The sequence below is a fragment of the Rhynchophorus ferrugineus genome, unplaced genomic scaffold (genome assembly GCF_030347505.1).
Source record: "Rhynchophorus ferrugineus isolate W39M unplaced genomic scaffold, kcgeb_rfMv2 rfM7, whole genome shotgun sequence".
Classification (NCBI taxonomy): Eukaryota; Metazoa; Arthropoda; class Insecta; order Coleoptera; family Curculionidae; genus Rhynchophorus; species Rhynchophorus ferrugineus.
In genome coordinates this window covers 34,176,767-34,204,669 of record NW_027472586.1, presented here as the reverse complement: position 1 = coordinate 34,204,669, position 27,903 = coordinate 34,176,767, and the positions used below count along the sequence as shown (strand labels likewise).

Genomic DNA, 27,903 nt, shown 5'->3' with positions numbered 1-27,903 from the left:
TTGTCTGAACCGAAACCAAATCGAAGTAATTAAAACACATTCTGTAATTGAAAAATGGAAATATAATACGTTTATAAAATCGTGGCAGGTGACCAGTTAAGGATGTAACAGTACCTCTAGAAGATCGTAGAACAGTGCATTCTGATTGGTATATAACCATTTGTTTGTCAGAAGTCTTCGGTGAAATAAGGAAAACAAACAAGAGGCGCCGGATTGTTCATCATGACAATGCGAGCTCTCACACATCGGCTGAAACAGGAGACTATTTGAACAGTTAAAACATCGAATTGATGGGTAATCCGCCGTACAGCCCTGATTTGCCACCCAGTGACTTCTTTTTGTTCCCGTCCGTGAAGAATAAACTGCGTGGTCAAAGATTTTTATCGCCCCAAAAAGCTATTGAAGCATTCAAAAATCATGTTTTGAAGATACCTTATTCGGAATAGAATAAATGCTTTGAAAACTGGTTTAAGCGTATGCACCTCGAGGCCCAAATCTCGATACTGCAAAATCAAATCTCCACGAATGAATACTAGCGAAATTTACCATGAATTCAACGACTTCAAATATTCATAAAGAGAAGCAAGCTCCGAGAGCGAAGGCAAGTTTCAACCCGTCCGCCGAAAAAAAAAGACAGAAGAATCAAATCAACCGATGAAGAATTACTAATCCTGAAGACTAACAGTCAATAGGCCAAGAAATCAAATATTGGCCAAAGCAGGGGTGAGTTTGCTTTAAAAACTATATTGAATAGCAATACCGCTGCAACTTCCGCATCTCCTTCAGCTTCTTAGCGAATTAACGCGATTCAAACCGAAGATCTGATGGATCACACCACGACGATCAAGAATTACCTAATTAACTAAAATCAAAATATGATTCCTCTCTACCGACCACAGCTAGTATAAAAAAACCGAGTTCCACCGATTATCGTCCGCGATAAGCATGCTTACTCGAACCCGAAAGGGTAGTTTTTTTTCTTTCCACGCCAGACGACCACCGCATGATGATCAACATAATGAACGACTGCAAATACGCCTAACACACTTTCTGCCCGGCGAGAAACGACATCTCCCGACTGTTATCAAGGGCATCCTCGAGAGCATCTGCGTCGACGAAGTCCGAACCGCGCTTATGAAGCTCGGTCAACCCTATCCACATCGAATGGTGGGAAACAAAGAAGGGAAAACCAATTTCCCAACAACAACAACGCAGGCGCGTCCAATGTTATAACTGCCTAGTCTTCGGCCACTCCTCGGACAACTGTAAAGCCACAATTGCTAAACGATTCACGTTCATGTCCTAAAGACATAAAATATCCGCCTAAATGCCGCAACTACAGTGAACCTCACACTGCAAACTACTTGGGATGCGGATGCCGTCCAGTCCCAAAAACATCCAAACCCAAAAAAACCGATCCCTCCTCCCAACCCCTTGTGGGAAACTCAGAATAACAGTCGACTAGCTGCTTCCTCCGCAGCACCACAAGATGATGAATGAAACCATATCCAACGCCATCAACAAGCAAACAGTCGGAATGCTTAATTTGAAAGATGGCGAACGCAGCATAATGGTCATACAGTATTATAATTTTGCGTTTTCTGCCGATTTGCACTGTTTTCGGTGTTTTTGTGATAATCCATAATTTCATAATACATCCCAAAAGCAAGAGATGTTACGTACCTGGATGTACCGATAAAAGAGAATATACATAGATAAAAAATAAAATAAAAAACAAATAGAATATATATTGAATGTCTTCCCTACTAAATAGACTTCGTGAAGGCACGTTTATTGGATGAGGAACTTAAAATAAACGCAACGATCTATAATCGTGCAGGGGTTTCAGACAAACATAAATGCAAAAGATGAACTTGAAGAACTGAGGGAAGTTTTGTTCGATCCAGTTCATTCCCCAAACTTTCGCTATGGAGAAAATTAATCAATTTAAGAACAAATATGAATGATAAACTGGAGGACCATTATCTAATGTTCGATACGATTATCCCAGAACTGAAACAGTATATCTGAGCTAAATCAGAGTGGCAAGGTGTATCACTTACCCCTGTCATTGCCAAGTATGTACGATGTAGGTTGTAGGTTGATTAGGTAAAAAGCCCAAAATTAACAGGATTAAGCATGAAACAATATGAGAAACCCTACTGGGTATGTTACCGGCAATGTACTGATGAATTCAGAGTAACACTTCCTTCAGGAACGGGTCTTAGGGCAAATCCAACATTATTTTTACCTGGTATGTACATAATTATCTATTATACTCATATATTGCATTTAACTGAATATTTCTATTATATATAATTTAATGTCTAATTCGATTATTCTTTGATTTTCTAGAACCAAAACCAGGATCAATAGTCAGTAATAATAAAAACTCTTCCTCGTGTCCTCGGAAGTATAGCAGTCACCTACAGATATCTGATTAATCTCGTGAAATATATTTGTCGCCCAAATCTGGGAGTCAATACAAAAAGATGCCGAAATCTTACAAAAAAACTCGCCAATAACAAACAATTTTTTTAGCAAAATGCGCATTTCTAATATACAAATACGAATGCAATTAATAACTAAATTATTTGAAAATCACCTAAATGAAACAACATTAAGATTCCTTTTAACCAGTTTAATAATCAACGAAGACACCAAAAAGTAGACGTTTCACAATACAGGAGAAAATTTTGGCAACAGCCCTATTAAAGTAAAGTTTTCGATAGTAAGTGCCTAAGTAAAGCTGACGTATTTAAATGGGCCAAAGCATTCTGGTCGCGAAACCGCCGAGAATGAGCCGCATGTTCGTCGACCGCGAACCAGCCTTACACCATACAACATTAGGATGACGTAGGTACACGTAGGATGAGTGTTCAAGATATTTCGACTGAACTCGGCATTAGTACTGGTACTGTAGAGTCTATAATCTACGGACACCTTCAATATAACAAAATAACGGCACGATGGTTTTCTAAACTGTTGAATTTGGAAAAAAAATTATACGGTTGAAAGTTTGTCGCCGCTTGCTGACGCAATACGAGGCGCAGGGGGACGGTTTTTTAACACGAATCTTCGCTAAAGAGTGGGTCAAGAAGCGCCAGTCAAAGCGAACAAAATCAGGTCCGCGGGTAAGGTTCTGGGACTGGCTGGGCGTGCTGTACGTCGATTTCCTGCACAACCAACGTACAATTAATACCGCATACTACTCTAACTTTCTGACAACATACGTGAAACCCGCTTATCGCTCGAAACGAAGGAATATTCCAGCACGAAGTGCGATTCTTCTCCAGGATAACGTGCGCCTTCATACCGCGCGCCTCACGCTCGATAAAATATCGGAATTAGGGTGAGAGGCAATGGAACACCCCCCTACTGTCCGGATTTATCACCCTACGAGTACCACATATTTGAACCACTGGAAGAACCCCTCGAAGGTCAAAGATTCAAAAACATCGACGACGAGGTAGAAGAGTTCGTGCGCACATGGCTGTTAGTGTTGCCCAAGGAATTCTTCGATACTGACATCAAAAAACTTCCGGAAATATAGACAAAATGAGCAACTAGTGAGGGAAAATACCCCGAAAAACTGTACATTATTGTAAACCTTTTCAATAGTAAATAAACGTGTCAGAGTATTTGTCCCGATCATATTTGAACCACCCTCGTACAATCACCAAAGACGGTAAACTCTGTAATACTTGATCAACTACTTGGAAGAAATAGTTTAACCACTGCATTGCTTTGAAATCCGAGATAGAAACTCACGTAAATGTACTCATCCAAATCTCTAAATCAATTAATTTAAAATATAAAGAAATAACCAGCGACGCAAAAATTATAACCCGAGAAAAAGTTTATAACGTCAATGAGAAAACTTTTAATAAAGATATAGAGAAGATGAAAGGACATCCGCTTCTACAGCATCAAACCCTAAAATTTCATTTTCGTTGTGGTCTACATACAAGAAATTAATTACAAATATAACAGCTTCCAATTTTACAATAGTCATATCATCAATTTCAGGTAGTTTGTCTTGAAAGTCAAGGATAGAGGACCCACTCAAATTCTGGTTTAATTTTCGTAATTTTTCGCCAGTTGAAAATATAAAAAAGCTACCAGATAAAGAAAATGTAGTTAAGAGAGCCGCAATTATAAAACAATGTCACAGCTTACTGTATGAAAATAACTTGAATTGTTTTATTTATCAAAAAAGGACGTAGCTTTGCGGATTTGTACGAAGGGCAACTAATTGAAAGACATGGCTGAAACATGACGTAATTCCGACCTTTAATTTAAATAATAAGGATTTCGTTATGACTTACTGCATTGAAATAATGAAGCACTATTTATTAACAGATCAGAAGACAAGGAAATATCCCGCCAATGGCAATATCACATGAGGTAGATATCAACCTCTGGTATATAGGAGATTTTTCTAGTCCAAAGACTTAGAAATAAGATTATAATAAGAAACTTATGTTTATTGTTAGAAAATGGAGGTTCTAACATGAAATTATATTTACATCATCCTTCACAGATTAATTACAAACAATCCAGCCTATCCCTTAAATTTCTCCTAGGCGAATATCAAACTTTTCAACTGGATATTACAATAGTAGAATACTCATGTTATATTTCCATCCATCTACCATATAACTTATTTCAACAAATCATATTTCACTTGAATAGCTGTAGGTTAACCACTGTGCACAATAAAGTGGCCTAATAAAAACTACAGCACTAAAAGATGTAATCAAAAAAGTTATTATCAATTGTGAAGAATGTTTGTTAGATGGTACTAATCGATATTTTATAAAAACAAAACAACAAAATAATCACTTCGATTTTCTTGTTAATAATAATTGCTATTTGACGGACATCATGTGTTCAAAGGCATTAGGAACAATATGATGACACTTCACATTAAATGATTGAAGCAGAGTAGCAAAATAGAAAATTTGCAACAAAATGACTGATAGTCACGTGATCAAAGGAAAAATAAATAAAATGAAAGTATAGAGCTGTACGCAAGTGTTCGCTAAACCAATAGCGAGTACTATTTTTACATGTCTGACAGGGAGTGAGCTTTTTAATTTTATTCTTATTTATAGCATCATCATTATTGACATAACTTATTAATACTTGCTATTATGTGATACTAGTTGAGTTGTAGCGTTGATACTGCACTACTTGTACTCTTTTTGGATAAATTTGACAACATTAATTCATCAAAACATTTATCAATACGAGGCTAATGGCTTGCCATCAGCTGTCACATCACATCACTTTTTGGAAATAAGCTATTGGCATACTAAGTACTATGAAGTTTGTGTCCGGAGAAACAAAGAAGTGTGTACCTTTCCTTTTTAACACAATGTTTACGCTAAAAGCATTTATATATTTAATACCCAAATTATTACAAGATAATGAATATGTTCTTATGAGAGCATTCCAACTAGGAGTTGCGGTATAACAGAAAATTCTCTCCAGCGGCAGACCACTTAGTTTAGTTGTTAATTACTTTTTATTACGATGGCAAGCTGTGCAAAAATGAAAATATGGTCTGGATAAAGAGGTAATACCTCACCGGGCAAATCACTACCAACTTTTACGTTTCAATCTGTCTAAAAACATTTTAAACGATCATTCAAGAAGCAAAACAGAACGCGAGGACCATACAGAACGTATAAACGGACTCTTATATAACAAAAAAGTCATATCATGGATAAATACAACACGCTTGCCTTCCATTCGAATCTTTATGCTACATCAATAATAAACAACTTTGGCGCGAACCAACGAAACTGGAACTTAGTGTCGAATAGAAATAAGGAACTTCTAATGAACATAACGTGCAAATATAAATCTAAAACCTGTGTCTACATAAAACACAATTAGATTCTAGACATATTTTTGGTGGGCGAAGTTAACAAAATTGCCAAGGACAAAAATGACACATTCTTTACACTTACACACTTATAAAAAGTATATAGCAAAATTATATATAATATATATTCATATATCTCATGTATTTTACTATTTTTAAAATAGTGTAAATTAATATAACCGTAATTTCCCCCTAAAATTTTGACTGTGCTTATTTTAATTTCCTGCCGAAACTGGTATATGGAATTACGGGCGTAATTTGAAACTTCTATATGCTAGATGCGTTCCAGAACTCCAGAATGAAATCCCTATCCATACCATTCCTTTAGGCATCCTCTACCTGCGAATAAAGAGATAAATGACTAAATAAAAAAAAACGATTAAATGATGAGATTACACGATCATCGATATCACCAAATTCCACCCCGCTACGGATCATGCCTAAAAGATGAATACCCCAGGAGAGAAAAAAAATAATTACGAAAATGTTATATTTTCACATTAGACATAAAACCCTATATCCATCGAAAAAACAGCCTTTACCTTAAACAAGGGACATTATTAATATGTCATGATGCCGTTTGGGTTAAAAAATCCCCTACTACATATCAAAGATTTATAGACGAAGTCCTGCGTGAACATCTTTACGTTTACAGCGTTGTCTTCAAAACACTACATGGACATCCAAGACAACCTACAAAAAATCTTTAAAAAGACTAACAAGTCATTGAAAAATCAGCTTCACAAACCTTAGCTGGGACGTATCAGCACTACAACGAGCGTAAAAACCCGAACTTAGATAAAATTAACGCAATAAAAGACTACCCTATGCCTACAACGTCCAAAAGATTAAAAGATTCACACTCCTAACGGGATATTACAGAAAATTCATGATGAACGACGCAAAACTGACAGTATCACCGCCTATTGTCAATTCGATCAACTACGCCATTCCCTATAAGATCAATATAGATATAGTCTATTCATGTTGTAAAATATCACAGGAAAAATAAATTGGAAAGAAATACGAGTATACATGTGTCTGGACTAAATGCGAAGCCTGTAGAACAAACCCTATTTATGGCGATAATATTAACGACACTGGATTTATTGAAGCCCTTGAATGGATGTACAGATTTTACTGCGAAAAAATCTACCCGTAATAATGAAGAATCATCGAGTAACAATATAAGATTTCCCCTTCCACCACTGACTTCTATTCATAATGATGATAATTTGATTTCGAACACATCACCGGACTTGAGGTCTAGGTCTGAGACTCAAACAGAAGAGTCTACTTCTGGAACTGGACATGAACCAACATATGACCGTCGTCTTCAGGCATTGATCATAGGAGACTACGTCCAATATCTCCATATGACATAAGTCCCGTGCGGTATAGAATAGAGGTAGAAAAGCTGCTGTATCTTCTTTTACAACTTCATCTCTAAATAAAAATGTCGTTATTGAAACAAATAAGAAGAAAATTGAGGAAGAAAGTAAAAGGAAAGGTAAGAAACCCAAGCAAAATAAACGAAGTATAGAAAATAAGAAAGCCAAGACTAGGGACGAAAGTGAAAAAGATATCCAATTCGATTCTAATAGTGAACTAGATGTCCCCATAGGAAGAGAAGCTCCTGACTCTGCCGATGCAACGTGTATGTTTTGTCAGGAACTTTCTTCCGAAAACGCAAAAGGAGAACTGTGGACTCGATGTTTGATATGTAAGCTCTGGAAACATAATGACTATGCTGGGCCAGAGTTGCAATCTGAGCAATCATCCAATTTCTCTAAAACCCTTTTAATTAATTTTAATAACAGACGCAAAGACACTAGAAGATGTATTACATTATAATAGCTACTACTGCAGTTAGAAGATAGACTTTGGCCCAAGTGTTTCATTTAAGTACAATACGAAGTACTCTAGAGCTTCGACAAAATAATTCAAAATTATATAAAAAGTTCTTCGGAGAAAGAAATATTAATTGACTTTGATTGACCTTTGGTTTGGAAAGTTAATGTCCTCATGGAGGAAAAAACAAGAATTGGTAATTAGCAAGTCAATCTAAACGATTACACTTGACAATAAATATTTACCGTGTTATCGAATTAATAAATAATTTCGGTTATTAAAACCAGAATGAATCAAACAGCCAAAAATCGATATTATAAAATCTGACTATCTTACTAATCAAACCAGCTCATAGTCTGCATCAACAAACCAAAACAACCCACTAACCAATGTTTGAACTGCTTTCTTCAATTACAAAACTTATGGGCCAATAAAAGGCAAACATAAACTTCTGGTAAGCAGAAATAGAACAGATATGGCCACATAGATTAAATTGTCTCCAGTCACCAAATGAGAAACAACTATAAAACAAATTATAACTTTGTCAGGACAGAACTTAATCCAGAAGTATAAACATTTTTTCCTACCAGCTACCAGATTTAAAACCAATAGAGAACAAGCGACCTCAGTAAGAATATGAAACAGCCCACAAAATCTATAAAGTTATCAGAACATTCGTTCTAACAAACATCAAACAAGACTTCTATTATCAGCTACAATATTGACAACAAAAAACCACTAGTAAATAAACGATCTCACTAATAGACCGCAATATTTGTGCACAAACCAGAACTAGTCTTGTATACCAGCTGCCAGACGACATCAAATATCAATAGAGAACAAATACCTCAGTGAGAATATGACAGCCTACAGATGGATATATTGTTAACCAAAAATCAACAGGAAACAAACGGCCCCAATAAAAATAGTCTTCTATGTCAGCTACCAGATGGGAAACCAAAGACCAACAGAAAACAAACGACCTCAGTAAGAATAAAACCTGCAAAACCGATAAAAAGTAAACACAGCATCTGATCCAACAAACATCAACCAGACTTCTAAATCAGCTAGCATATTGACAACCAAAAACCAACCGGAAACAAATGAATTCAGTAAAAATATGAAGTAATCTACAATAGTTACCACAGAGGAAACCATAGACAACAAACGACCTCAGTGAGAATAAGACAGCCTGCAAAATCCATATTAAATACAGCACATGATCTAACAAATATCAACCAGACATAACCAACAGGAAAGAACCGGAGTAAAAATATGGTAGGGTTTACTTTATCCACAAACATTAAAGTCTTTTACATCAGCTACCAGATTGGAAACCAAAAACAAAGACCTCAGCCAGAATATATAGGCTGTAAAATCCACACAAAGCTGACACAGCAGTTAGCCATGCCAATATTCTAATAAGTCACATATCAGCATATACCATCATAAACCATGACCATAACATGACATCCTTCTGAAAAAGCCATATGATAGCATAGATAAGAGCAGCAAACTGTATTTCTAAAAATCTTTTCCATTGTTCTCCTCAACAGCACCTCTTCCTACTTTAAACGTTTCTTTTTGTTCTTAATTAAAAGACCAACAACTACAGTATTTTATTAAACAAAGAAATACAATATAGCATTAAGATACACATTTTCAAATAACATGACAAAATCTATGGTTTCTCTTCTGCTCTTCATCCGGGTTTATTGGCAATAGTTATCCGTTGAAATCCCAAAACATCTGTAAACAAAAGAAAAGATTAGCTATATTTTAACATTATCTGTATATTTAGCTATAAAAAATTCTCCACAATTAATTCAAATTTCTTGTAATATATAACAAATAGTATCGTCTGACGATCGTCAACAAGTAACATTATGAAAAAATAACGATGATTTAAAATCAAAAATTGATTTTTTAAAATATATATCTGTTGATTAAAATCATCATGAAAATTACTAGTAAGCTGTGGTTTATAAGAGTCTGCATTTCGCTTGGAGAATTTAGTTTTTGAAGTAGCACACAGATGTCAATTGATTTAAATGTTATTTACAAATTTTACTGCTATATAATATACTATATGTTGCATGTCATGTAAATATATTGTAAAATTCCTGAAATGAATCATAAATTGTTATTGAATCATAATTGTACAATGTGAGAACAGCCAAAGAAAAACATTTTGCTGTTCTTCACTAAGCAAACAAGAACAAACCAGGTTTAAATTTTGTATAATATTTTGTAATTAATAGCACACATACAGAAGCTCACACAAGGCGAATAAAAAGCTAGTTACAGCACTACTTATCTGATAAAGAACAAAAGACAATTAAGACAACATACAAATCATCTCAGGAGAAGGGACTAGCTATCGATAAGGTTTTCCCATACTCTTGTTAGAGAAAAAGTCTTTCGAATATTTTGAAATGCTGCAAATAAACACAAACCAATATTCAGCACAAAAGCATTAGAAAATATTTTGCCCACCGTCTTTGCAGAAAACAGAAATTGTTATTAATGTAGGTATGCTTCAACAAAACTACATTATTTCCCAGTCAAACTATCAAATTGGCTGTAAAAAAAAACAGAAGAGCTGGATAGCCAGGATTCGATTCATTCTGAGAGACAAATATTCTTTTTTCGTAACATTATATCTTGTAACAATATTTTCCTGGGAATATTATTGAAATAAATAAATACTAAATGTAATGCAACTTTGGCGAAGGTGATGGTCTAAAATGGATTATGTATAAATAAGAATTATATTTAAATTTATATTTTGCACTATGAAAATAGTAAGAACTAAAAAAGGACATTTGGCATATTTGGGATGACGTCAATAAAATAATTAAATACAAAATGGTTTGGTTGAACAAGTTGTTTATAGTATATTATGCACATTTTTTATTCCCAAGTGGTAGATATGTGACTAAATCAAGCAGTTGTTGAGCAGAACAATAAGTTGAACATAAAAATAGACTTGAAGGAACGAAAATCAAATAAATTCTTTGTTATATTTTAAAGTATCCTTTTTACCAATTAAGGTTTATAAGGACTGGGTCTACTGTTTAACGTGTACTCCGAAAAATGGTCATCCACGGGCATTAAGCCTACGGACTGGCAAGTGACCAACTTGGCAATCATCCCCGAAGACATCCGATATTGCTCAGCCTCATTACTGGTGTGACTAGGATTTTCTCATCGGATTTTACTTTCTTGCCTTTTGAACGATCACAGTTATCACAGTTATATCTCTCTGAACATTCACTGCTGTTCACTATTGATCACATATTTTCAAAATATAGAGAAAAATATTAATTAAATGCAAGCTTTCAACAAGTGTCAATCAAACCCCATCATGGTTATGAAAAGACAATATCAAAAATCAGATTTCTTATAGATCACATAGTTTGATGGGCTATACTTCACCGGGTTAAAGGTAATCAAGTATACATACTTGATTGAACCTTTGATGTGATTTTATCAAGTTTTTACAGCCTGGTATGTGTGTTATGGAATACAGATGTTTCAACCATTTGGAACAATACTCATATACAACGTACGAACCAAATGTTGTCGCTGAAGACACGTAAAATAATCTAAGCAGAGATCTAGTTTAAGAAGTAATAGGAGAACTTAATATGTTAAAGGGTGTCCAAACAAAGATTTTGTACATATAGTAGTTGCACAGGCAAAATAAACTTCAAAATTAAAAATTGTGCTTTTTCTTATATATATATACCCAAATATATATTGACTGACTTATACCCAAATATTCCAGGTCAGTTTTTTCCTTCTGTTGGTTGCATAAAACTAATTCGTTAACTGTGAAATATAAGATAAATAATAAGCTAAAAACCTCAAATGTTAGAACGCCTAAATGATTGTTAGGGAACAGTAAGTGACCTCAATGTTTCATAGCATTTCTGGTAGGCGTTTAACTTAGCAGATATTGAAATTTTGTGATTTTACTTCTGGATCACTTTTACTTTTATAATAAATGTATTTTTAATAACCTCTCTACAGCATATTATTACTTTCAATCAATATTTTTGACTCTTCATTACAGTCAGCTAGCCTATTGCAATAAACTATCAAGGAATAGAAACAATTGCTATAGGTATGTGATTTGCTTGCTCATCAGATCATCGTCTGACTATTATGTGAGAGGAAAAGTATAGAGAAAAAATATTGTAATGAGTTGAATAATATTTTTTTACTCTACATCACTCGTACATACCCTAAAATCAGCAAACCATGTTTGTAACTGAAATATATTTTCTATTCACCTGGTATCTGATTCAGTACCAGGTGGTTGCATGTATTTTGACCAAGGATATATATGGGTTTAACTATTAATGTATACAATTATTAAATTGCATGCTTAAATTGCTTTTGACAACGAAAAAATAATACTTATATCATAACTAAACTAAAAGCATAAAAACATATATTGTACCAAATATGCATTAGCCAGTATATCCATCTGACTGGGGTTACTTAGGTGTTAAATTGATCGAATAGTGATGAATCATATCAAGCACAGAAAATCTTATATAACTTTTACTGTTTGTTATTAATAAATATCTCTTACCATATACATTTCGAATAAAAGAAGAAACCATTGCAGAGTGTTTATGTAAACGGGTATTAGTAAGTCATCATGGGCGGGATCGTTGTGTGGATTCACTTTCTTCTAAATAAGTCAGGTTAAATACCAAGGTCCTGATTCTCCAACTATTGTTGAGTTCAAGAATAAACAAAAAAAATTATAATATATGTATAAAAAAACAAGCAAACAAATTTTAAAAAATTAAAATTAGGACGTTACCTTTGTCTCGTTTATGAAACATCTTGCACTTGACACGGAAATTGCTGAAATTAGAGCACAAATAGATAACAGCGACAGACGGAAAGCTTAACAAACAGATAACAGAGATTAGGAATCAAATACATTCAATATATAATTAAAATCACTCTCACACCTCATGATATGAAGCACAAAACAACGGACAAACGTATGCGCGCGCATTTATTATGTCAATTATAATTCTTCTTTATAATAAAAAGCCTGGAAAACTATCGAATCCATTGAATTATGTGAAAAAAGTAGTCCAATCAAAATTGTAATTAATAATAACTATTACAGACAAATTATCTATAGTTATAGATAATCCCGATATAAAACAGAAATGTGGGAACTCGCTTTCGTGCTAATTTTGAGTGAGACAAGGATAAACCTAACTCTTCCGATCGCAGTGTAAAGATGTGAGGTGTAGTTCACCGAATAAATATCGATATTACGTTGTATCGATATTAAAAAAAATATCGAAATATCGATATATGGGAGAATAAAATATATCGATATTGTTACTATGGATAACATTCCAAAATTCGACAAATATATTTAAGTATCAATTTTAAAGGTTAATAAAAATTATACTTATTTTATTCTGAAAAAAATTAGGCTAAAAATATCCATATATCGACATATTGTCCAAAAAAATCGATATTTTTTTCAGAAAAATCCATTTTTTGGCTTCTCTGCCTTCTAGATTTAAATTGATTCACTTTAAAGTGTGATTCACAAAATATACAGACTTCAATGTTTTCAATTTCAATGTTTTGTGGTGTGATAGGGCTTCGAAACGGAGTTTGATCTCTCTCTATGGTTTGATCATTGAGTTGTATAAAAGGTAATAACTATATTAAGTTTAGAGCTCTTATTATTTTTTATTGTAATTCCTATTTTATTTTGTGTGTCTAGATTTGAAACATTTGTTTTCGGTTATAAATTAAACAAATACATAATCATAGAAAAAAATAAATCCGTGACATAATTAAAAATGATTTGAATGAAATGATATAAATGCTTAACGGAATGATAAACGGAAATATTTTTTAACCAAATTGGAGAGAGTAACAGAAATATTACCTATTATTTTCATAAAAATAGTCAAAAGTATTTTACTATTTATCATTCACATTTTTAATCTTTTTGTCCTATTATATTAACAATTTAAAAAAGTCGTTCCAATATGCTGATATATTAATATACAATATATTGTTATTTACGAACAAACTACCAAAAATTATAAAACTATATATAATACATATAAATCTATTTAAGCATAAATTGAGTAAATTTTTGTCAGAACGTTAAAAATCAGTCGAATGAAACTAATAGAAACAAAAATAATAACTAAAAGTATATGACTGAAACAGTCGATAGTAAATAGTAACAAAATCGGTCGGACCGAAAATAGCGTGTGGAAACAGTCCACTGAGACGTTCTTTAGCTCGTAAACTATGTCTAAGAACATTAATTCTGAAGATTATTGTTCTTCATCTATAATATGTTATCCTGCCTCTATTCTTTTGTTAACAGGTCAATAAAAAACTCCCCGGCCTGGCACATAGATGGCGCTACTAGAATTAAATCCATTTTTTAGTTAGCTCTAACCCTCAAAAGATGCGTGTATAAGTTTGAGAGCTGTCGTATCTTTAGTTTGTGAATTATAGTATTTTGAGTGAAGCAACTTTTGTTATTGTGAAAAAAATCATCCTTGAAGGGAATTATGTTTAATAAAAAAACTAATTTTATCAAAAAAATGTGTTTTACTATGGTAGACCGGGGACTTTTCAATTGACCTGTTAATTACAGTTATTTGTCAGTAAGAAATTATGAGGTCTTATTCCTACCTGTTTGTTTAGTATTTCAAGTGATCTTCACCAATTTTCGTTGTTACCGAGAGTCCAATAAGATTATTTAATAAGAATTTAGCCTGGGTACTCGAAACCCTATTATCCGAAACACTCAACAACGAGACGATGGGATAACCCTTTCTTCGACTTCAAAGTAGTCAATTGGTAATAGTTAAAATAATATTGCAAGTAGATAAATAGGTTTAGGTAGGTATTAAGCTAAATTGTGTGTATATAGTAGAATATAAAATACGTGTAGTAGATAGGCTAAATAAGGTTTATTTTTTATTTTTTATTTAGTTATTACAAGGATTATTTGGTACAAATTATTTTAAAATGTTTTTTTGTGTTAAAAATCTAAGTTTGATAATTTTTCAATTTTTAGTGAGTTATTTATTGATTTTTTTGAAGTCGTTTACTAGATATAGATTAATGAAATACATATACATAGAACGAACCAACTGTATACTAAGTTTTGTTTGCTCCCCTATAATTTTCACTAAATAAAAGACAACAAATGGTTACGGCAGAAAATCACACCGTGCGCGCACATTCCATGATTCCCACCATGTGGCAACCTCGGATGGCCAGCTGGTACGAGCCTCCGTTATTCTGGGGTTATTCTGATCTGATTTTAGTGATGGTGAGACGTATTCCTGAGACGAATTCATAGCTGCTGAAGGTAAACCTGCCACGTGCATTATTATTATCTTGGTTATTTATATTGTGTATAATACATTGTCAATATACTTGCTTTGTGTATCCTTTTCCGATATTTACTAGTAATTTTTTCTTTATTTATCTACTATATTTACTACACTAAGCATTGTATGTTTTTTGACCCCATCAAATTTTCTCTCTAACTAGATAGGTGCATATTGTTTCATTGACATTAAAACACAACTTGATAATTTTCTTTTTTTACTATTGGATACTTGTCAATCGCTATATTTTATTTACCACAGTAATTTTCGAGGCAGGCAGATTAGTTATAACCATTTTTTTTTAATTTTTAAATTCGTTGCACAAAAAATATTACAAATTCTGGTAAAATACTGTCCATCACTCTATACAACCTTGGACTATTTTTTGAGTATCATGCAAATTCCGTGTAGCTAAAATTCTTGTTCTTTTTCGTTTCAAGAATCTGCCTCATTTTTTGGTATCTTCAAAAAAACGGAACTGCTGTTCAGCCGAATCGTGTGGCATCTTTAAATTGGCAAGTGACAGAGTGAAAAAGAAATAGAATAATAATCTAGTAAAGGTAATTGATTTATTTCTGTTTCATTCAAACATGCTCTTACTATTCTTTTTTCAATTGTCTAATAAGTGAGACGTAGTGTGTGAGATGCACATATTTCTTTTCGAAATTTCTTTGGATAGTATAACAGTTTTCTTTTGAATGATAAAATTTTTTTTATATTTAACTGGATTGTAAAGAGGTATGAAATAATGACCTCTAAGTATTTATATTGTATTTTCTCAATCAACCTTTAACAGCTATTGAACCATCTAATCCTTTTTAAACACAATAATAATTTTATTTATCTTTAATAAGGAATATTTTATTATTGGGAATATTATTATTCGTCGAAACTTGAATGAAAAAAGTTTTAACACTCTAAAGGTTTGAACAAGCATCGAGAGACTTAGAAAATCGAAGAAGTCAACCTAACGGAGCTCATTCTTTTTCTGAGTTCGCGGAGTGAGGCCTCAGGGCCCGAATCATCCCTTTAGCCAAGTTGTAATACGAGGGTAACTATTTATATTTCGGGAATAGGAAAAAAAACAAATAGTTAAGCTGCGAATATATTTCTATTGTTTTTCAAAGTACTCCGCACGATGATCGATACATTTTTCCATACGCTTAAACCAATTTTCAAAGCATTTATTCTATTCCGAATGAGGTAACTTCAAAACATGATTTTTGAACGCTTCAATAGCTTCTTCGGACGATGAAAATCGTTGACTATGCAGCTCATTCTTCATGGATGGGAACAAAAAGAAGTCATTGGGTGCCAAATCAGGGCCCCAATAGCCAAATAGTCTCTTGTTTGAGCCGATGTGTGAGAGCTCGCATTGTCATGATGAAGAACAATAAACAATCTTCAACCGAAACCGTCCGGTGCGACTAAAATAACTACGTCACGCGCATATTTGGAATGTTTTATCAATTTCATAATCCATTTTTTATTGAAGAAATAACTGTTACTCTGGGTAAAGTAAATATGTAAAATTTTCATAAAGTACCTTTTGAAAAATAGTCATATAGCCTGTTCTATGTACTCATCCTCGTACCTTGACTTTATCGGACCGACTTTATCGATATTTTTTTTGATGCGATTTTTGTTCTGTACATATTCATTTAATTTTTTTTATGGCCGACAACATAGGCCCAATGTTATATATTTATAAGTTGTCGCTATAAATTTTAGAATTATTATTCGTTTTAATAACCATGATTAACTAATAAAGACTGTTTAAACTCGTAATCTGGTGTGCTATATCAACCGAAGTTACTCGAAGTATTTTCAAATATTTTATTTAAAAATAACATTAAAAATATTGTATTAATTTTTAAACGAAACCTTCATGATATTAGCTTAACGAATAGCTGGGATTCATTTAACTTGAATTATTATAAGACGTTTAATTGTATAAAAATGTTTAAAACAAAAATTATCCAGAGTTTTTTTCTGTACAATGTTTATGACAGATGCAATAATTTTTCAATGTCGTTTAACTCATATTAAATGAGGTAAGGTATTTGTGAAAATAAGGTGGTAAATAAGGTATTTGTGAAAAACTGATGCACATATGATACTTTTGGAGTGTCATTTAGAACGCCAATAAAAAATGTTATACAAAGTTCCGACTATGCTATTTTTTACCTTAGAAGGCTTTAGAATCCTATATTTTTAATAACAAAACAATATCGGTTGCTGCTATGGCAATATATATTAATCTTCGACATATTTGAACTAATTTTATTTTTATTACAGGTGACTGCCTTCAAATAACAACCTGAGGCCTTTTGAGAATAGTTCCAATATGAGTTGCAGAATTACTGTAAAGAATTAAGAATCGATGTTATTATGATAAGAGCTCCTTATTCGAGATGTATTCGTTACGTAAATATATCGGTATTTTTTCTGCATCCCTAATATGATTCACTACCAATTCCATCGCACGCATACCATTAGACTTCACCATCGGTATCAAAAACAGACTGATTTTGTTTCAATTTAGAATTTCGCAGGTCCATTTTGGCCTAACCCGTGTGGAACCCAACATTCTTTTCAGTTTAATATATCGTTTTATATCCGGCCTTTACCGAATAACACCAAACACTCTTGGGTTCATTGTTTAGTTTATGTGTAATAGAAACAGTGCTTATATGACGGCCGGAATCTGACATAATTGTATTAAGGTTGTCGACAATAGACCTAGATTGCGGCGATCATCATTAACATAGAAATTGTCGGAATGGAATCGACGAATCTAAAACCGCGCTTTATTAACAGTCATAGTATGAGAACAAAAGTCAAAGTTGTTTTAGTAGGGAATCAAGATTCATTAAAGTGTATACAACTTACCACAGTCATCTATTGAACACATACAAAATGGATTTGTTTTTTCTATACTTAATATATCAATAAGTTCCGGGGATAAAGAAATATTTAACCGCAAATACATGAGTCAAATTTAAACAATTATTTAAACTCGAATAAGGAGATTTTACTGCGAAGAAAACGAATTCTATGATGTATTTTTTAATAAATATTTTAGTTGCTTGTCTTTTAATTACAACAAAAACAAAAAATACCTTGAACTGATGGAGTAATGGTTTAATCAGTTCGTTGATGAAACAGCTTTTTACCATTTGTTTAGGATGGAGTTTATAATAACTACAATTGGAATGTGTTTCGACGTAGAGGTTCAAGAGGCTTTATCAATTTGGCTTTGGAGGCAGATGGTGCTAAATGAATCATTGTGTGTTGCTAATGTATTGTTGTACTTTTGAACTACATTGAATCGTCATTCTTGCATTTTTTCAGGGTGTATCGTGAGAGAAAGTTTCGATTGATTATTTGGTAGTAGATGTAAAATACAAAGTTCATGGATGGTTGGATAGGTTTTTCACGCTGTGTCGTGGGAAATTATCTATCTTATGTAGTCTGGTACCTAACTATTGGTTTAATTTTTATGACAATCTTGAAGACAATGTTGTTGAATCAGAATTAGAATCATAATTATCTGTCTTATGTGGTCAGGTCTCTATTGGTTTTTTTGTTTGGTTGAAGTTGAATCAAATTGTATTGCCACATTTAGATGGATCTTATGTGGTCTGTTCCTTATTAGTTTTCGAGTTTGGTTTTGTGATAAATATTGAAGACAATGCAGTTGAATCAAGTTGTATCGCCATATTTGGATGGTCCTGTGTCGTGGGAAATTATCTATCTTATCTAGTCTGGTACCTAACTATTGGTTTAATTTTTATGACAATTTTGAAGACAATGTTGTTGAATCAGAATTAGAATCATAATTATCTATCTTATGTGGTCAGGTCTCTATTGGTTTTTTTGTTTGGTTGATGTTGAATCAAATTGTATTGCCACATTTAGATGGATCTTATGTGGTCTGTTCCTTATTAGTTTTCGAGTTTGGTTTTGTGATAAATATTGAAGACAATGCAGTTGAATCAAGTTGTATCGCCATATTTGGATGGTCCTTCCACGCTATGTCGTGGGGAATTATCTGTCTTTTGTAGTCTGTTTGTTACTAATTTTCGAGTTTGGTTTTGTGGCAAATTTTGAGGACAATAGGATTGAATCGATTTGCTTCGCCACCTTTGGACACTTTCACGCTGTGTCCTGGTTACCTATATTTCAGGGGAAATATTAAGGTTGTTTAATTTTTTAGTTTAATTGGATTTCTGTAACCATTTTTGGTTTGGGATCTCCTATATACTTTATATTTGTATCTGTAATTAATTGGGATCATAAAAATTACAGTAATCCCTTGTTATTAGCGTGGGTTACGTTCCGAAGAGACAGCTGCTGTTGGTGATACCACGGCCGACGAGGATAGTTTTATTAGATTTATTATTAAAAAAAATATTTTTACATATGTACGTAAATGCAAAATTTATTTTTACTTATATTTTAGTTGCCGATAAAACCATAGATTAAAAACGAAACAGCTATAGTAGCAAAGACAAATGTAACAAAGCAATTTTTTAATGAAAGGATTGTTGGTTGTTCCATTTTTATTAACGGTTTTCTGCACTTCTTTATGCGGTTACTGTAAACTCTCTAGCCCATTATCAAACTTCATACTTCGTTCCAGTGAACGATCCAAAACCAAATCCTGCAGTTGATGAGCAGAAAGCAAAATCCTATATATTTTCGCTAGAGTTAAAGACGTAGATTATTAGAATTAGTATAATCTTGCTCATTTTGCTTCCTATTTGTATTGCTCTCCATGATTTAGACGAGTAAGTGGAGCTCGAGTTGTGAGTGAGACTCGAGTGTGACGTTGAATGTGATTATGTGTTCATTGCCATTAGCGGCTAAAACTTTTTCAAGACTCAAGATCTTCAAAACCTTCACGAATATTTGGCAGTTAAAACTTTGAGATCGTTTTTCGCGAACTGCGTAGAGCTTGGACTTTGATTGATTGGTCCATGAATAATTTTAAGTTTAAAAAGTGTGTCTCCTCTCTCGGAACTACCATGTATACACTTACGATTAGGTTACCTAACTTGGTTTGTAAACGCTGAATGAATTTCGGGTGAAACCCGAGAACTTTGAGCTCAAATTTAACTTCTTCTGTCGATACAAAGACCGCTCCTCAAAATGGTACGGTGGCATCTCTCCTCCGGGGCGTTAACCGAGTGGTAATGTTATTTCCGCTCATCTAAAATTTTTGTTAACGCTCGGAAATCTTTTTCAGTGGGAGGGTAGAAGGAGATACTTAATTTGTGGTTCTAGGTACTGGCTGCTTTGATACAAGGCAGATTCTGTGCTGGTGTAGTCAGCTTCATGGTTCACCAGGGTCTTTCAAGAGGTCGGTTTTTCGGGGAATGATTATGTAGTCTTCTGCTACTGTTAGTCATTTTTGGATGTACTGAGCTCTGTTCCTGTTGTTTCTGTTCCCCTAAGGCCTTAGTTGTTTGGCTTCGTGTTTCGATTTGTTCGGAGATATATGATACTTGCTTGAATTCACCACCATTGACCGACCTCAGTACATTTATTCTCCGTTTCCGTTGATTCTTTTCATGACAGGTTTTTGAAATCCTTAAAACGTTCTAGATCTTGATTCTTAAGAACTTGATTTTTCGATTTTGAGAAGTATACAAAAACATTTGGCTAAAATCATCCTCGGAGTTTATAAAGTACTTTGACCCACCTAAAATATTTTTCGTTGCACCACCCATCAGTGTAAATTATCTGCAACATTTCCTTAACTTTATGTCATTTGTCTTTAAATGGTGCTACATTTTGGTCGCTTTCGCAACATAGTCGACAATTTTCGTCAATGAACGAAACGATGAATGTCGCAAGTCGCCAAAGCCCCATTAGCTCATCTACTAAGATTCTTTAATTTACGAGGATCATATCTCGTTACTTATTTTTCTCAAATTTTATCTCCTGTAGGTTTATTTAGTCCGCCTAGTCTGGAGGCTGGGTAAGGAAAGTGATATACAAAAGTCCATATGAGAACTGAGCCCTAACTACAGTTAATTATTAGAGTTCCCATCTACATGAGTCGTGCACCATTAATTCCCCGCTGCCACGTCCGTACTAGGATCGGTAGTACTAGTACCGCTACGAACATAACTGCTCCTGCTGCGTTCAAAAGCTAAAGAGATATACTTCAGTACTACCCTCACCATGAGGAGGCTGGGATTGACTTGAGACGCATCGCTTTCATAACCCTCTCTCCTCTCCCCCAAAAGAGAGCTCTAGATTGGAACTTGTCTAAGTCTGCGCTGCATTCGGTAAACCCATGACTGTGAATTCGTACAACCCGAAAGGTGTCGTAATGTCGGTACATCTTCAGCCAGCATTTCCAGAGAGATTCTTATGGTTTCCCAAATACATCTGGCGGTGGGTCCTGCATAGCTCTGGACTGGCGGGATTATACGTAGGCAATCTAATATTTGAAGTGGTCGACAAGATGCTCTCAGGAAACACAAATGGTTTCGGAAAAAATGAGGCAACCTTCAACAGGGAGGGTCCTCGCTTTGATAACCTCGTAGTCGTATATATATATATATATATATATATATATATCTAAGACTATGTATACCAGGACGAGTTGCCCTTAAGAGAGTTGAGGTGTTAGGACCTTGTTTCTTCTGATTTTGTTTGTCAGATTAGATATCTGCAAAATCATCCTCTGTAGATTATTTCAGCCTTCTTTGTCCTTTTTTTTCGTTGGATTAGCTTAAAATCAACTAGTGATGGTGGATATTACATGAAATTTCAAGTGTTGAGGCTTCTTCGTTTCATTGCTTTTATATTTTTTAGCGACAGTATAGCAATAACAGAGTTATTTGTTGCTGAAGGACAGACACCTGCGCTTCGAGGGTCTTTATTTTTATTGTTTCTACGAGATCTCTGATCGCGTTATAACTCCACTTTCTTCATCTATTTAAACTGAGACTAGGTGTAAGTTCCGGTCGATGGGCGTTTGTTAACCTACGTCTTTTTCGCTATTTGTGGTTTTAGCACTCACTAAATATTTATATAAATTTAGATTTGGTGTAGGAAATCGTTTCACGCCAACTATACGAGGCTACATAGGCAAAGGATTGTGGATGTTGAAGATACTATGCTATATATGCTGATCATAGGAGTAACAGAGTGCCATCAAATAATCTGTCATTGTTTTTTGATAATGATGATAACTTTATACTGTTTCAACATTGTGGCCATAGATTTTTATGTTGCACCCTGCATCTGAATTGTTTTGAATATTTAATGGCAACTTAAATACTGAATGAGCTGTTCTGCCTCCATCAATAATAATTGCCGAAATTTTTCTAAAGACAGTGTAAAAAATGAGGGGTTTATTGCAAGAGAGACAGGCGAACGCTCTCGTCCCTACTCCGTGCTATAATATAATTAAAATATTCTTCTAATTTTTTCTAAGGTCTAAGACTAAGGTCGCGTTTTCGTATCTTTTTAGTGCCATCAATGTTATGGGTTCTGTTAGACTTCTATCTTCTAGTTTTGCTATATTGAAACGGATTTGACTTATTGGATTGGACAAAAGAAAGAAATGTAAGGGAAAATTTAAGCTAAATTAGTGATACTATATCTCCCGCTAATGATAATGTAAATGATCTAAAGCGCCAACATGTTCATCTTCTTCACAATTTGCTCCGGGAGAATGATGTGAAAAAAGTGAAGATGAGCGCTTTAAAAGGTTTCTCGAACTTTTTCAAAAACTAGATGTATATTTCTGACTCTATGACCTCTAACAGATCCAAAAAATCTCTAAAAACTGATCTTGGTTGAGATTCCTTAAACAAATGTACTTACTTATACATTTCGACAAAATAGATTTTCTTTTAAGAAAATAGATCCCCTTAAGTAGCAATTAAATTTTAAATTGATAGCTGCGTTTTTCCTTGGAATTTGTACTAATTTACACAATAAGCACACTTTGGCGTGCTGATTACATATCCTACCGCCCAGTTGAACTATCTCTTATGGATTCCGATCTATAGGCCATCGAACATTTAGATATTTCAACTGATCGCTGCGTTTCTCCTTAGTTACCGAAATTAGAAATTAGTGTTAAGAATTATGAAATTCGTTAGACAACAAATACGCTCGACGACAGGAACCAAACTTTTTAAAAAGGCTTATTAACTATACACATTATATATCAAACATATTTCGTTTTAGGGGATTTTTTTTGATGAACACATCACAAAAAGTTACAAGAGTAAAATATATAAATTTCACAAATATTGGTAAGATATTTTACAATTAATATAGATAGATAATATTTATTATTACTAATTATGCAGCTATCCTAATTAATTATTACCTTTTTGGAAGATTTCTTTATATGGTGAAGCATTCGAACAACTTGGTAGACATACTTAAATTAATATTTTCACTGATATTATTGATATCTTTATAAGAAGTAGCCTGACTCTGTCGCATAACGAATTGTCTCGACTCCTTAGTTTTACTAATGTTTCTTCGCTCTTCCTTTTTGTGTTTACATTTTCCTGAATGCATCTTTAGAGCTCCTTACTGTCGCTAAAACAGTTTTATGTTTTTAAGATATTCTATATGTGGGAAAACTATAGGGCAATCGAATAAGTGTGCCCCTCCGTATTCCGAGGGGTAGCCCGATATTGCCCTAAATGTTACGTCGGAGTGAGATCCCCACGTATGCGGAGCCACACGGGGATACTCTTATTTTTGCGAAATATTAATTTTTAAATGTCTTAAAATTTGTTCGGGTTCACTGCCAATCAGGCTTTGAGGAGGGTCCGCCCATGTTCTTCGTTGTCTGACTCGTATCCTTTCCTATGTACGATAAGCTAAGTTACATTGGTCATATGATCGGGCTCTAATTATTTCGGTATCGGCATCATTGTGCCGATACAAAATATTTACCTTACATTATTCACATTTAATCACGTTTTAAAACCATCCTACAGAAGAAACCAAGCATATATGTGCTTGCGTTGCGTTCTGCTCTGCTTCCTAAATGGTACTTTAAAATATTTGTAGGCACTGATTAATCTGGAGCATAGATTGAAATGTAAAATTTGGTGGTGATTAGTTGTCTTGATGAATTTATAGCATCAAATAAGTCATCCAAAAAGTGTATAAGTACTACTGTAGAGCTGTACTGTCAGTACTATCAGCTTCTAGGGGTTGCCTAGAAATCCTGAAATAATAATTATTAGTTAACTATGCCAATGATGCAAATATTATGATGTTATATACTCCATGCCAAACATGTAATAATAGCAGTCGCTACTGTTTTACTAAACACTTAAGTACAGCACTTTCGTTTTGTTAAATTTTCCTCTGATCACATAAATATCATTCAACTTGGGGCACATTTGATAAGGGGCCATCTTATTTGCTACAAGTACCTGCTCGATATGTTCCTATTTCGCTAGTCTGTTTATATTATTTAAGATGTAGATCATTGGTTAGAATATTGTTTCTAATGCCTTTGAACCGAAGTCCATAAAATAGCCAGATAACTATCTTAAAGCCGATCTAGAAACATGGCCTTTTATTGAAGTAAATATTCTGAGGTTTTCTCACAGACAATGACAATGATATCTATATTTTAATTTAAATGTCATTATTTTGCATACTTCATTTAGAAACTATATTTTAACTCGATCTAAACAAAATTCCAATTGAAATAACCCAAGGCTTCTAAAATAATAAATAAATAAAAAAATATTATTGTTGATATACGGGCCTGTCGAACCCTATAGTATCACACCAGGATCCCAATCCGAATGGGATGGTCTTATGCAGTCTTACGTTATTTTTCGTATCTTCCTCCCTAACATTTCAATTGCTTATGCTTATACTACAGCGAGGGGTGGTTATTTTCATGTTTATTATCGATATCCGGTTGGCGTCCTTGAAGATTGGGTATCGCCTTTGTTTATAGTCACTTGGTCGTGGTCAATTACCCAGTGTTCTAGGACTAGTGAAAAGATTTATGGTTGTTAAACGTTTCTTGCATGAACGCATTTTCGATATTATGACGATGTGAGATCAGTACTTGTGTTAAGTGATTTGTGCGTTACATTTTCTTGCAGAATGGCCGTATATTTAGAGTTGTAATACTGATATATTGTTATCGACTTACCGCATAGTTCTGTTATCGCTTGATATGGAATGATTGGAAGGCCCGCCTTGATTTCTTCCAAGCTCAGGGGATTGTGCTTTTTTGGTTGCGCAGAATGATGATACTGTTATTTCTGTTCGTCTGTTTTTTCAGATTTCGAAAGGCATTAGATGCAATTTGTTGGAAAAATGCTTCCTCGCTGTCGTTGTTGGTTGTTCCGAATCTTAAGCCGCCGAATTTCGCTACGTAACTTTTTATCGCAAAGTACTATCATTAACACCTTTGCGTTTTTATTAGAATTACCTTTCGCTTAGTCATCTGATGTCTGCTGATGGTTTGTTATTTCCACGGTCTGGATTTCCATTGCCTCTGGACTTACCGTTTGGCCTGAGTGTGTTTTTACAGATTTATGTATCGGGGTCTTCCGCGATTGTCTATCCGAGGATAAAGATGAGGAGGTCCCCATTCTTTTTCAATTTCTTTAACATTTCAAATGTTGAGTCGTTTTCTGAGTCTGCGCCAATTTTTTTTGAAGTACACAACTCTCTTCTCATTTTTGAGTGCTAGGCCACCATTTTTATTATTTAATTATATTAATGAATAATTATTTAGGCTTCCATTTTTCATGAGAATTTTGTTAACTTGAATTGTACTGTTGTTGGGTTTTAATTTTTATTACTGTGCTTTTTGTGGTTGGCGTCCTTGAAGATTGGGTATCGTCTTTATTTATAGCCACTTGGTCGTGGTCAATTACCCAGTGTTCTAGGACTCTTTTTCCGTTATTCTAGATATTGGATTTAAATATCACTGACTTAGCGTTAAAGTCGCCAGCTGGCCATTGATGTTATTTCAAGTGATAGTGCAACTTTACGATGAAAGCGGGTAATGTTATATATTATTTTTGATGAAAATTGTTGTGCCTCCACCGAGACTTAGTACTGAAAAGATTTATGGTTGTTAAACGTTTCTTGCATGAGCGTATTTTCGATATTATGACGATGTGAGATCAGTACTTGTGTTAAGTGATTTGTGCGTTACATTTTCTTGCAGAATGGCCGTATATTTAGAGTTGTAATACTGATATATTGTTATCGACTTACCGCATAGTTCTGCTATCGCTTGATATGGAATGATTGGAAGGCCCGCCTTGATTTCTTCCAAGCTCAAGGGATTGTGCTTTTTTGGTTGCGCAGAATGACGATACTGATATTTCTGTTCGTCTGTCTTTTCAGATTTCGAAAGGCATTAGATGCAATTTGTTGGAAAAATGCTTCCTCGCTGTCGTTGTTGGTTGTTCCGAATCTTAAGCCGCCGAATTTCGCTACATAATTTTTTATCGCAAAGTACTATCATTAACACCTTTGCGTTTTTATTAGAATTACCTTTCGCTTAGTCATCTGATGTCTGCTGATGGTTTGTTATTTCCACGGTCTGGATTTCCATTGCCTCTGGACTTATCGTTTGGCCTGAGTGTGTTTTTACAGATTTATGTATCGGGGTCTTCCGCGATTGTCTATCCGAGGATAAAGATGAGGAGGTTCCCATTCTTTTTCAATTTCTTAAACATTTCAAATGGTGAGTCGTTTTCTGAGTCTGTGCCAATTTTTTTTGAAGTACACACCTCTCTTCTCATTTCTGAGTGCTAGGCCGCCATTTTTATTACTTAATTATATTAATGAATAATTATTTAGGCTTCCACTTTTCATGAGAATTTTGTTAACTTGAATTGTACTGTTGTTGGGTTTTAATTTTTATTACTGTGCTTTTTGTGACAAATTTTATTAAGAACGTATTGATGAGAACGTCTGCACCTCACTTTTGTAACATAAAAACGTTTCTGTTATATCTTCATTAAAAACAGAGCTGATATAAATAATTAATTGTGACCATCCAATTTTAAAGCAAAAACAGATTATTTTCTCTGCGTTTTATGACTCTTCTCGATCTATTTCTTCATTACATTGATTACTGCGTTAAAGATAAGGGTTTCTCGAATTGTATGGAATTTCATTGTTCTACTTATTGGATAAGAAAATTCTAAAGAAGCTAAAGAAGCTCGCTGATACTTTCTGAAGTATTGTTGCAAATTTCTTTAAATGTTTGTCATCGATTTTTGGTTTTTCAGCTCGTCTTTGAAAACATTTGAATGTTGATTTTTAAGTTGTTTATGTTTAGTTTCTAGGTGCCTTTTCAGCAGGTTTAATCCTCTCGGTTGCTAATTTGTCGTCACAAATGACACATAAGGCACATTTTTCATCATCAGCACAAAATGTAAAGCCATACTTAATAAAATTTCTCATTGTATTTTCTTATTTTTTCAGATGGGATATTTAGTTCTTTATCTTCAGATTTGTCATCTGTCGCTCTTCGGTTTTTTAACTGAAGATGCAATATATGTACTAATTCTATTTTCTTTCTATTCTATTTCGGCGCACGTTTAATAAGCGATCACGTTCATAAATTCGAGAAAATCAATAAATTTAACAGACTGCCTTCTCTGATGATGGTATATACCCGATCACAAAGAGTAGTGCAGCCCCATAAAACTATTGAAAATCAAATTACACACATTCGAGCAGAAATTTGAGTAA

General features: G+C 33.9%; 3 long non-coding RNA genes across 3 annotated transcripts; 1 reads left to right on the top strand and 2 right to left on the bottom strand.

The window, feature by feature from the left end:
- Positions 1 to 9,348: 9,348 nt before the first annotated feature.
- On the bottom strand, positions 9,349 to 12,727 carry LOC143199855 (uncharacterized). The gene is made up of 3 exons (XR_013006570.1): positions 12,585 to 12,727; positions 12,348 to 12,490; positions 9,349 to 9,493 (listed from the first exon to the last, which is right to left on the bottom strand). It is a non-coding gene; the product is annotated as an uncharacterized LOC143199855 (long non-coding RNA).
- A 2,178-nt stretch (positions 12,728 to 14,905) lies between these two features.
- Positions 14,906 to 15,352, bottom strand: LOC143199854 (uncharacterized). The gene is made up of 2 exons (XR_013006569.1): positions 15,213 to 15,352; positions 14,906 to 15,146 (listed from the first exon to the last, which is right to left on the bottom strand). It is a non-coding gene; the product is annotated as an uncharacterized LOC143199854 (long non-coding RNA).
- LOC143199853 (uncharacterized) lies at positions 15,005 to 17,535 on the top strand. The gene is made up of 2 exons (XR_013006568.1): positions 15,005 to 15,140; positions 17,461 to 17,535. It is a non-coding gene; the product is annotated as an uncharacterized LOC143199853 (long non-coding RNA).
- The last annotated feature ends 10,368 nt before the right edge of the window (positions 17,536 to 27,903 follow it).